Source organism: Tachyglossus aculeatus, chromosome 2, assembly GCF_015852505.1.
Source record: "Tachyglossus aculeatus isolate mTacAcu1 chromosome 2, mTacAcu1.pri, whole genome shotgun sequence".
NCBI classification, from domain to species: domain Eukaryota; kingdom Metazoa; phylum Chordata; class Mammalia; order Monotremata; family Tachyglossidae; genus Tachyglossus; species Tachyglossus aculeatus.
The window spans coordinates 132917703-132930734 of record NC_052067.1 but is presented as its reverse complement, the minus strand read 5'-3'; positions in this window follow the sequence as shown (position 1 = coordinate 132930734).

The following is a 13032-nucleotide window of genomic DNA, read 5'->3' as shown; positions in this document are numbered from 1 at the left end:
GCCCGGGCTTTGGAGGCAGAGGTCATGGGTTCAAATCCCGGCTCCGCCAATTGTCAGCTGGGCGACTTCGGGCAAGTCGCTTCACTTCTCTGGGCCTCGGTTCCCTCATCTGTAAAATGGGGATGAAGACTGTGAGCCCCCCGTGGGACAACCTGATCACCTTGTAGCCTCCCCAGTGCTTAGAACAGTGCTTTGCACATAGTAAGTGCTTAACAAATACCATTATTATTATTATTATTATTATTATTATTATTCTCTGGGCCTCAGTGACCTCATCTGTAAAATGGGGATTAAGACTGTGAGCCCCACGTGGGACAACGTGATCGCCTTGTAACCTCCCCAGTGCTTAGAACAGTGCTTTGCACATAGTAAGTGCTTAACAAATACTATTATTGTTATTATTATTATTGTTATTATTCTCTGGGCCTCAGTGACCTCATCTGTAAAATGGGGATTAAGACTGTGAGCCCCACATGGGACAACCTGATCACCTTGTAACCTCCCCAGCACTTAGAACAGTGCTTTTCACATAGTAAGCGCTTAACAAATACCATTATTACTATTATTATTATTCTCTGGGCCTCAGTGATGTCATCTGTAAAATGGGAATGAAGACTGTGAGCCCCCCGTGGGACAACCTGATCACCTTGTAACCTCCCCAGCGCTTAGAACAGTGCTTTGCACATAGTAAGCGCTTAACAAATACTATTATTATTATTATTATTTTTATTATTATTATTCTCTGGGCCTCAGTGACCTCGTCTGTAAAATGGGGATTAAGACTGTGAGCTCTACGTGGGACAACATGATCGCCTTGTAACCTCCCCAGCACTTAGAACAGTGCACATAGTAAGCACTTAATAAATGCCATCATCATCATCATCATCATTATTATTATTATCTGGTCAATTTGGAATCCAGTGAAATATGGGCCTCCCAATGGCTTTCCAAACTATTCCCCCGGCTGGACTGGGACTGTATTTTTCAGCCGTCTGGAATGAAACCTATCCTTAAATTGGACTTTGAAGTCTGGGAGCCCCTAGAGATCCAAAATAAAAATGTGGTTGATCCGAGTCAAGCGCTTAGTACAGTGCTCTGCACACAGTAAGCGCTCAATAAATACGATTGATGAGTCAGGAGGCATGGGTTCGAATTCCAGCTTAGTCCAGTGCTCCGCACACAGCAAGCGCTCAATAAATACGATTGAATGAATGAAAGAATGAATAATTCCAGCTCTATCCCTGGCCTGCTGTGTGAACTTGGGCAAGTCACCTAACCTCTCTGGGCTTCTTAGACTGTGAGCCCCATGTGGGACAGGGACTGTCGTCCAACCTTATTATTCCAGGGCTTTAAACAGTGCTTAACAAATATAATTGACACATAATAAGTGCTTAACAAATATGATAATTATTATAAAAACAGGTATAAAATCCCTGCTTTCTCTCCTTAGATTCTGAGCCTCTTAGATGTCTGATTTGATTATCTTGTATCTATTCCAGGGCTTTAAACAGTGCTTAACAAATATAATTGACATGTAATAAGTGCTTAACAAATACGATAATTATTATAAAACAGGGATAAAATCCCTGCTTTCTGTCCCTCTTAGATTGTGAGCCTCTTAAATTGTCTGATTTGATTATCTTGTATCTATTCCAGGGCTTTAAACAGTGCTTAACAAATATAATTGACATGTAATAAGTGCTTAACAAATACGATAATTATTATGAAACAGGGATAAAATCCCTGCTTTCTGTCCCTCTTAGATTGTGAGCCTCTTAAATTGTCTGATTTGATTATCTTGTATCTATTCCAGGGCTTTAAACAGTGCTTAACAAATATAATTGACATGTAATAAGTGCTTAACAAATATGATAATTATTATGAAACAGGGATAAAATCCCTGCTTTCTGTCCCTCTTAGATTGTGAGCCTCTTAAATTGTCTGATCTGATTATCTTGTATCTATTCCAGGGCTTTAAACCGTGCTTAACAAATATAATTGACACATAATAAATGCTTAACAAATATGATAATTATTATAAAAACAGGTATAAAATCCCTTCTTTCTCTCCCCCTTAGATTGTGAGCCTCTTGGATGTCTGATTTGATTATCTTGTATCTATTCCAGGGCTTTAAACAGTGCTTAACAAATACAATTGACAAGTAATAAGTGCTTAACAAATATGATACTCATTACAAAAACAGGTATAAAATCCCTGCTTTCTCTCCCTCTTAGATTGTGAGCCTCTTAGATTGTCTGATCTGATTATCTTGTATCTATTCCAGGGCTTTAATCAGTGCTTAACAAATATAACTGACTCATAACAAGTGCTTAACAAATATGATAATTATTATTAAAACAGGTGTAAAATCCCTGCTTTCTGTTCCTCTTAGATTGTGAGCCTCTTAAATTGTCTGATTTGATTATCTTGTATCTATTCCAGGGTTTTAAACAGTGCTTAACAAATATAATTGACAAGTAATAAGTGCTTAACAAATATGATACTTATTATAAAAACAGGTATAAAATCCCTGCTTTCTCTCCCTCTTAGATTGTGAGCCTCTTAGATGTCTGATTTGATCATCTTGTATCTATTCCAGGGCTTTAATCGGTGCTTAACAAATATAACTGACACACAATAAGTGCTTAACAAATATGATAATTATTATAAAACAGGGATAAAATCCCTGTTTTCTCTCCCTCTGAGATTGTGAGCCTCTTTTGATTGTCTGATCTGATTATCTCATATCTATTCCAGGGTTTTGAACAGTGCTTAACAAATATAATTGACACATAATAAGTGCTTAACAAATATGATCATTATTATAAAACAGGGATAAAATCCCTGCTTTCTCTCCCCCTTAGATTGTGAGCCTCTTAGATTGTCTGATCTGATTATCTTGTATCTATTCCAGGGCTTTAAGCAGTGCTTAACAAATATAACCGACACATAAAAGTTCTTAACAAATATGATAATTATTATAAAACAGGGATAAAAATCCCTGTTTTCTCTCCCTCTGAGATTATGAGCCTCTTTGATTGTCTGATCTGATTATCTTGTATCTATTCCAGGGCTTTAAACAGTGCTTAACAAATATAATTTACACATAATAAATGCTTAACAAATAGGATAATTATTATAAAAACAGGTACAAAATCCCTGCTTTCTCTCCCTCTTAGATTGTGAGCCTCTTAGATGCCTGATTTGATTACCTTGTATCTATTCCAGGGCTTTAAACAGTGCTTAACAAATATAACTGACACATAATAAGTGCTTAACAAATATGATCATTATTATAAAACAGGGATAAGATCCCTGCTTTCTGTCCCTCTCAGATTGTGAACCTCTTAGATTGTCTGATCTGATTATCTTGTATCTATTCCAGGGCTTTAATCAGTGCTAAACAAATATAACTGACACACAATAAGTGCTTAACAAATATGATAATTATTATAAAACAGGGATAAAATCCCTGATTTCTCTCCCTCTTAGATTGTGAGCCTCTTAGATTGTCTGATCTGATTATCTTATATCTACCCCAGGGCTTAGCCCATGTTAAACACTTAATAAATGCCACAGTTAATATTATTATATCATTATTCATTCAGTCAATCATCTTTATTGAGCGCTTACTGTGTGCAGAGCACTGTACTAAGCGCTTGGGAATTATATGGATAATGATATAATCATATTAAGTGCACAAATGAACATTTATAATTTTGAGAAGCAGCGGGGCTCAGTAGAAAGTGCCCGGGCTTTGGAGTCAGTGGTCATGGGTTCCAATTCCGGCTCCGCCAATTGTCAGCTGTGTGACCTTGGGCAAGTCACTTAACTTCTCTGTGCCTCAGTTACCTCATCTGTAAAATGGGGATTGACTGTGAGCCCCCCGTGGGACAACCTGATCACCTTGTATCCCCCCAGTGCTTAGAACAGTGCTTTGCACATAGTAAGCGCTTAATAAATGTCATTATTATTATTATTATTATTGTACCCGTGAAGCAAAAAGGAAAGAAAATAAGCTAACCTTGAATTAAAGAAACAATCCAGACCAAAAAATGAGATTGTAATAAACTGAATCACTCTCTGTGAGATTACACCTTTTTGCCTTTTAGCCTCTTCCCCTCGTCTGTCCTGTCCGCAGAAGTCCATTCACCTGGTGACTTTGCCTGGTCATATATGTTGCCAACTTGTCCTTCCCAAGCGCTTAGTACAGTGCTCTGCACACAGTAAGCGCTCAGCAAATACGACTGAACGAATTCACCCCTTGCGAAAGAGGAAGGGACCTGGATAAAGTGAAAAAGTGTTGGGCCACAAGTGAATGCTCATCAGGACCTCTGGTCATTTGCTTAAAAAGGTATCACCACAGTCATCACCATCATCATCAATCGTATTTATTGAGCGCTTACTGTGTGCAGAGCACTGTACTAAGCGCTTGGGAAGTCCAACTTGGCAACATATAGAGACAGTCCCTGCCCAACAGCGGGCTCACAGTATAAAAGGGGGAGACAGAGAACAAAACCAAACATACTAACAAAATAAAATAAATAGAATAGATATGTACAAGTAAAATAAATAAATAAATAAATAAATAGAGTAATAACGGGACCATTCGTTCAGTCAATCGTATTTATTGAGCGCTTACTGTGTGCAGAGCACTGTACTGAGCGCTTGGGAAGTCCAAGTCGGCAACATATAGAGATGGTCCCTACCCAACAGCGGGCTCACAGTCAAGAAGGGGGAGACGGACAACAAAACAAAACATCGTAACCAAATAAAATAAATAGAATAAATATGTACAAGCAAAATAGAGTGATAAATATGTAAATATATATATATATATACATTTATACAGGTAGTGACCGGTGACCCAGACTAAAGCATGTACACCAGACTTGCCCTCAGGGAGCTCTCAGACTGATCGGGGACACAATCAGAGAATCCCAGAGCTGAACAGGACCTTGAGAGGGTCGTCGGTGCGGAGAAGCAGCGTGGCTCAGTGGAAAGAAAACGGGCTTGGGAGTCAGAGGTCGTGGGTTCGAATCCACTTGTCAGCTGCGTGACCTTGGCCACTTCACTTCTCCGCGCCTCAGTTACCTCCTCTGTAAAATGGGGATTAAGACGGGGAGCCCCCCGTGGGACAACCTCATCACCTTGTAACCCCCCAGCGCTTAGAACAGTGCTTCGCACATAGTAAGCGCTTAACAAATACCATCATTAGTATTATTATTATTATTATTATTACAACCACTCACCTCCATCCAAAGGAGATGTTACATGCCAAAACAGATGTTATGCGGTCCTTTCCTTAAAGATCTCAGGGATGGCGACTTTCACGCTCTGCAACCGTAGCTTAATTCTTACTTACTTGCTTACTTGGATAAAAGAACTTACTTCTTTTATCCAATTTACTTGCTACAATTTCCACCGATTTCTGTTGTCACAAATGCAACTGTAACCCAATTCTTCCCAGTGGGTTTGCTGCCATCCAGTGAGTACTCTGCTCTGGGTAATAATAATCATCCCGTTGTTGGGTAGGGACCGTCTCTATATGTTGCCAAATTGGACTTCCCGAGCGCTTAGTAAGAATAATAATAATAACGGTATTTGTTAAGCGCTTACTATGTGTCAAGCACTGTTCTAAGCGCTGGGTACAGTACTCTGCACACAGTAAGCGCTCCATAAAAATGACTGACTGAATGAATAGCAACTGTTGCGTAGGGACCGTATCTATATGTTGCCAAATTGTACTTCCCAAGCGCTTAGTACAGTGCTCTGCACACAGTAAGCGCTCAATAAATATGATTGATTGAATGAATGAATGAATAATAATAATAATGGTATTTGTTAAGCGCTTACTATATGCCAAGCACTGTTCTAAGCACTGGGGTTGATACAAGGTAATCAGGTTGTCCCACAGGGGGCTCACAGTCTTAATCCCCATTTTGCAGATGAGGGAACTGAGGCACAAAGAAGTTAAGTGACTCGCCCAAAGTTACACAGCTGCTAAGTGGCAGAGCTGGGATTAGAACCCACTACCTTTCATTCATTCATTCATTCATTCATTCATTCATTCATTCAATCGTATTTATTGAGCGCTTACTGTGTGCAGAGCACTGTACTAATCAATCAATTAATCAATCATATTTATTGAGCACTTACTGTGTGCAGAGCACTGTACTAAGTGCTTGGGAAGTCCAAGTTGGCAACATATAGAGATGGTCCCAACCCAACAGTGGGCTCACAGTCTAGAAGGGGGAGACAGAGAACAAAACCAAACATACTAACAAAATAAAATAAATGGAATAAATATGTACAAATAAAATAGAGAAATAAATCCGTACAAACATATATCCATATATACAGGTGCTGGGGGGGGGGGGGGGGGGGGAGGAGGTAAGGAGGGGGAAGGGGAGGAGGGGGAGAGGAAGGAGGGGGCTCCGTCTGGGACCTCTGACTCTCAAGTCCATGCTCTTTCCACTAAGCCACTAGCAATGACTTGGTTGTCCTGGAGAACCCCTGCTTTGTGTGTACACACCTGATTCGACTATCATTCTCTTGCCAGGACCCCAGGATAATAATAATAATCAATAAATCAATCAATAATTATAATATAATATAATGTGATTTAATAAAATATAATATAATATAAAATTATATAATATAATATAACATAAAATGAAATAATATAACATAATATAATATAATATAATATAATATGATACAATATAATATGATGTGATATAATATAATATAATATAATATTATGTAATGTAATATAATGTAATGCAATATAATATAATATAATACAACATAATATAATATGATATAATATAATATAATATAATATAGTATAATATAGTATAATATAATATAAAATATCATGTAATGCAATATAAAATAATATAATATAATTAATATAATATAATGCAATATAATATAATAACAGTAGAATATAACATGGCATGATATAATATAATGATATGTAATGTAATAATATATGATATAATATAATATGATTAATATAAGATAATATGATACAATATAATATAATATGATATAAAATAATATATAATATAATGTAATAATGATGATATTTATTAAGCACTTACTATGTGCAAAGCACTGTTCTAAGCGCTGGGGTAGATACAAGGTAATCAAGTTGTCCCACGGCGGGGGGGGGGGGGGGCTCACAGACTTAATCCCCATTTTCCAGATGAGGTAACTGAGGCCCAGAGAAGTGAAGTGACATGCCCAAAGTCACACAGCTGACAACTGGCGGAGCCGGGATTTGAACCCTTGACCTCTGACTCCAAAGCCCGGGCTCTTTCCACTGAGCCACGCTGCTTCCCCAGAGTCAGGCCCACTGGATTCGTTTGGGGAAACCGAAATGGCCACGGTGGCCTTCCTCTTCTAGAAGATTATAGAGGGGCTAAAGAAAACATTGTAGTGGATGGAAAGTATTGTGGAAGAGAAGAGTTAATGTTGAGATGACCCTGATTCAGTCATTCATTCATTCACTCATATTTTTTGAGCGCATACTGTGTGCAGAGCACTCTACTACTACTACTACTAATAATAATAATAATAGCATTTATTAAGCGCTTACTATGTGTAAAGCACTGTTCTAAGTGCTGGGGAGGTTACAAGGTGATCAGGTTGCCCCATGTGGGGCTCACAGTCTTCATCCCCATTTCACAGATGAGGGAACTGAGGCCCAGAGAAGTGAAGTGACTTGCCCAAGGTCACACAGCTGACAAGTGGTGAAGCCTGGATTCGAACCCATGACCTCTGACTCCCAAGCCCAGGGTCTTTCCACTGAGCCACGCTGCTTAACATTGTAGTGGATGGAAAGTATTGTGGAAGAGAAGAGTTAATGTTGAGATGACCCTGATTCATTCATTCATTCCTTGAATCGTATTTTTTGAGTGCATACTGTGTGCAGAGCTCTCTACTACTACTACTACTACTACTAATAATAATAATAATGATAGCATTTATTAAGCGCTTTCTACGTGCAAAGCACTGTTCTAAGCGCTGGGGGCAATGCAAGGTGATCAAATTGTTCCACGTAGGGCTCACAGTCTTCATCCCCATTTTACAGATGAGGGAACTGAGGCCCGGAGAAATTAAGTGACTTGCCCAAAGTCACACAGCTGACTGTGTGACACAGCTCTAGACTGTGAGCCTAGTGGGACCCTCTTCCTCCCCTCGAAGCCCTACTGAGCCCTTCTAGACTGTGAGCCCGCTGTTGGGTAGGGACCGTCTCAAGATGTTGCCAACTTGTCCTTCCCAAGCGCTTAGTCCAGTGCTCTGCGCACCGTAAGCGCTCAATAAATACCATTGAATGAATGAATGATGCTCTTCCTCCCTTCAAAACCCTACTGAACCCTTCTAGACTGTGAGCCCGCTGTTGGGTCGGGACCGTCTCTAGATGTTGCCAACTTGGACTTCCCAAGCGCTTAGTACAGTGCTCTGCACACAGTAAGCGCTCAATAAATACGATTGAATGAATGAATGAATGACCCTCTTCCTCCCTTCAAAGCCCTACTGAACCCTTCTAGACTGTGAGCCCGCTGTTGGGTCGGGACCGTCTCTAGATGTTGCCAACTTGGACGTCCCAAGCGCTTAGTGCAGTGCTCTGCACACAGTAAGCGCTCATTTAATACGATTGAATGAATGAATGAATGACCCTCTTCCTCCCTTCAAAGCCCTACTGAGCCCTTCTAGACTGTGAGCCCGCTGTTGGGTAGGGACTGTCTCTATATGTTGCCAACTTGTACTTCCCAAGCGCTTAGTACAGTGCTCTGCACACAGTAAGCGCTCAATAAATACGATTGAATGAATGAATACTGAGGGCTCACCTCCTCCAGGAGGCCTTCCCCCACTGAGCCCCCTCCTTCCTCTTCCCCTCGCCTTACCTCCTTCCCCTCCTCACAGCACCTGTATATATGTTTGTACGTATTTATTACTCTATTTGTGCATATTTATTTTATTTTGTTAATTTGTTTTGTTGTCTGTCTCCCCCTTCTGGACTGTGAGCCTGCTGTTGGGTAGGGACTGTCTCTATATGTTACCAACTTGTACTTCCCAAGCGCTTAGTCCAGTGCTCTGCACACAGTAAGCGCTCAATAAATACGACTGAATGGGTGAATGAATGAATGAATGTGAGCCCACTGTTGGGTAGGAACCGTCTCTATATGTTGCCAACTTGTACTTCCCAAGCACTTAGAACAGTGCTCTGCACACAGTGAGCACTCAATAAATACGATTGAATGAATGAATGAATGACACAGTGAGCACTCAATAAAAATGATTGAATGAATGAATGAATGAAGTGGCGGAGCCGGGATTTGAACCCATGACCTCTGACTCCAAAGCCCGGGCTCTTTCCACTGAGCCACGCCACTAAGCGCTTGGAAAGTATAATACTGCAATAAAGAGAGACAATCCCTTATAACAACAATAATGATGGCGTTTGTTTAGCGCTTACAATGGGAAAAGCACTGTTCTTAGCGCTGGGGAGGATACAAGGTGATCAGGTTGTCCCACGGGGGGCTCACAGTCTTCATCCCCATTTTACGGATGAGGGAACTGAGGCTCAGAGAAGCTAAGTGATTTGCCCAAGGTCACACAGCAGACATGTGTGTGACCTTGGGCATCTTGTGTATCCTGGGGTCCTAGAAAGAGAGTGATGGGCGAATCAGGGGTGTACACCCAAAGCAGGGGCTCTCCACGACAACCAAGTCATTGCTAGTGGCTTAGTGGAAAGAGCATGGCCCTGTCTCATTCGCTCCCACGGCTTCAACTATCATCTCTACGCTGATGACACCCAGATCTACATCTCTGCCCCTGCTCTCCCCCCCTCTCTCCAGGCTCGCATCTCCTCCTGCCTTCAGGACATCTCCATCTGGATGTCCGCCCGCCACCTAAAGCTCAACATGTCGAAGACTGAGCTCCTTGTCTTCCCTCCCAAACCCTGCCCTCTCCCTGACTTGCCCATCTCTGTTGACGGCACTACCATCCTTCCCGTCTCACAAGCCCGCAACCTCGGTGTCATCCTCGACTCCGCTCTCTCCTTCACCCCTCACATCCAATCTGTCACCAAAACCTGCCGGTCTCACCTCCACGACATCGCCAAGATCCGCCCTTTCCTCTCCATCCAAACCCCTACCCTGCTCGTCCAAGCTCTCATCCTATCCCGACTGGATTACGGCATCGGCCTCCTCTCCGATCTCCCATCCTCCTGTCTCTCCCCACTACAGTCCATACTTCATGCTGCTGCCTGTATCATCTTTGTGCAGAAACGCTCTGGGCATGTTACTCCCCTCCTCAAAAATCTCCAGTGGTTACCAATCAACCTACGAATCAAGCAAAAACTCCTCACTCTCGGCTTCAATCAATCAATCAATCGTATTTATTGAGCGCTTACTGTGTGCAGAGCACTGTACTAAGCTTCCAGGCTGTCCATCCCCTCGCCCCCTCCTACCTCACCTCCCTTCTCTCCTTCTCCAGCCCAGCCCGCACCCTCCGCTCCTCTGCCGCTAACCTCTATTTTACTTGTCCACATTTACTATTCTATTTATTTTGTTAATGATGTGCATTTAGCTTTAATTCTATTTGTTCTGACGACTGGACACCTGTCCGCCTGTTTTGTTTTGTTGTCTGTCTCCCCCTTCTAGACTGTGAGCCCGCTGTTGGGTAGGGACCGTCTCTAAATTTTGCCGACTTGTACTTCCCAAGCGCTTAGTACAGTGCTCTGCACACTGTAAGCGCTCAATACATACGATTGAATGAATGAATGAAGTGGCAAAGCCAGGATTAGATCCCGTAAAGTCTTTATTCCCAGCTCTCTTTCCGCTGAGCCGTGAGGCCTCTTAGAGGAGGTGAGCCTTCAGTGGGGCTTTAAGGGGGGGATGTGTGGTTGTTCATTTATTTATTCATTCATTAAGTGGTATTTATTGAGTGATTACTGTGTGGAAAACACTGGACAAGGGGTTGGAAAGTACAAATCGGCCACAGATAGAGACGGTCCCTGCCCACCGCTGGGCTCACCGTCTGGGAGTCCCATTTTCTGTCTGAAATCCCCCTCCGGCAGTGAGCTTTCCCTCATAATGATAATAATAATAATGATGATGGTACTTGTTAAGCGCTTACTATGTGCCAAGCACTGTTCTAAGCACTGGAGGGGATACAATAATAATAATGATGGTCTTTGTTAAGCAGGTATTTGTTAATCCGGGAAGCATAGTGGCTCAGTGGGCTTTGGAGTCAGAGGTCATGGGTTCAAATCCCGACTCTGCCACTTGTCAGCTGTGTGACTTTGGGCAAGTCACTTCACTTCTCTGGGCCTCAGTGACCTCATCTGTAAAATGGGAATGAAGACTGGGAGCCCCACGGGGGACAACCTGATCACCTTGTGTCCTCCCAGCGCTTAAAACAGTGCTTTGCACATAGTAAGTGCTTCATAAATTCATTCATTCAATCGTATTTATTGAGTGCTTACTGTGTGCAGAGCACTGTACTAAGCGCTTGGGAAGTACAAGTTGGCAACATATAGAAACGGTCCCTACCCAACAGCGGGCTCACAGTCTAGAAGGGGGAGACAGACAACAAAACCAAACATGTGGTCAGGTGTCATCAGAATAAATAGAAGTAAAGCTAGATGCACATTATTAGCAAAATAAAGAGAATAGTAAACATGTACAAGTAAAATAAAATAAAATCATGGTTAGAATAGTGCTTTGACACATAGTAAGCACTTCACAAATGCCATTTTAAAATAAGCAATTCTCTCTGCATCATTTTATTTTCTTCAATCGCCACAAGTTCCACTGCCTTGGCCCAGGAAAGGAGGGCTCTGGGGCAACATAATTACCTTGAACTTCATAAATGCCATCATTATTATTATTATTCTCTGTGCCTCAGTTCCCTCCTCTGTAAAATGGGGATGAAGACTGTGAGCCCCCTGTGGGACAAACTGATCACCTTGTATCCCCCCCCCCCGAGCACTTAGAACAGTGCTTCCCATATAGTAAGTGCTTCACAAATGCCTATTTATGTTATTTTGTTAATATGTTTTGTTTTGTTGTCTGTCTCCCCCTTCTAGACTGTGAGCCCGCTGTTGGGTAGGGACCGTCTCTAGATGTTGCCGACTTGTACTTCCCAAGCGCTTAGTCCAGTGCTCTGCACACAGTAAGCGCTCAATAAATACGGATTGAATGAATGAATGAATGTTTGTACAGATTTATTACTCTATTAATTTTACTTGTACATATTTATTACTCTATTTATTTTACCTGTACATATTTACATATTCTATTTATTTTATTTTGTTAAAATGTTTTGCTTTGTTGTCTGTCTCCCCCCTTCTAGACTGTGAGCCCGCTGTTGGGTAGGGACCGTCTCTGTATGTTGTTGACTTGTACTTCCAAGCGCTTAGTACAGTGCTCTGCACACAGTAAGTGCTCAATGAATATGATTGAATGAATGAATGAATGAATGAATGTTTGTACAGATTTATTACTCTATTAATTTTACTTGTACATATTCATTACTCTATTTATTTTACGTGTACATGTTTACATATTCTATTTATTTTATTTAGTTAATATGTTTTGTTTTGTAGTCTGTCTCCCCCTTTCTAGACTGTGAGCCCGCTGTCGGGTAGGGACCGTCTCTAGATGTTGCCAAATTGTATTTCCCAAGCGCTTAGTCCAGTGCTCCGCACACAGTAAGCGCTCAATAAATACGATTGAATGAATGAATGAATGTTTGGCTTCCCACTCAATAAATATGATTGAATGAATGAAAACATTTGACACATTGACAATTTATAAGGCTTGCTTAGAGAAGCAGCGTGGCTCAGTGGAAAGAGCCCGGGCTTGGGAGTCAGAGGTCGTGGGTTCTAATCCCGGCTCCGCCACATGTCTGCTGTGTGACCTTGGGCAAGTCACTTAACTTCTCTGTGCCTCAGTTCCCTCATCTGTCAAATGGGAATGAAGACTGTGAGCCCCCCGTGGGACAACAGTGCT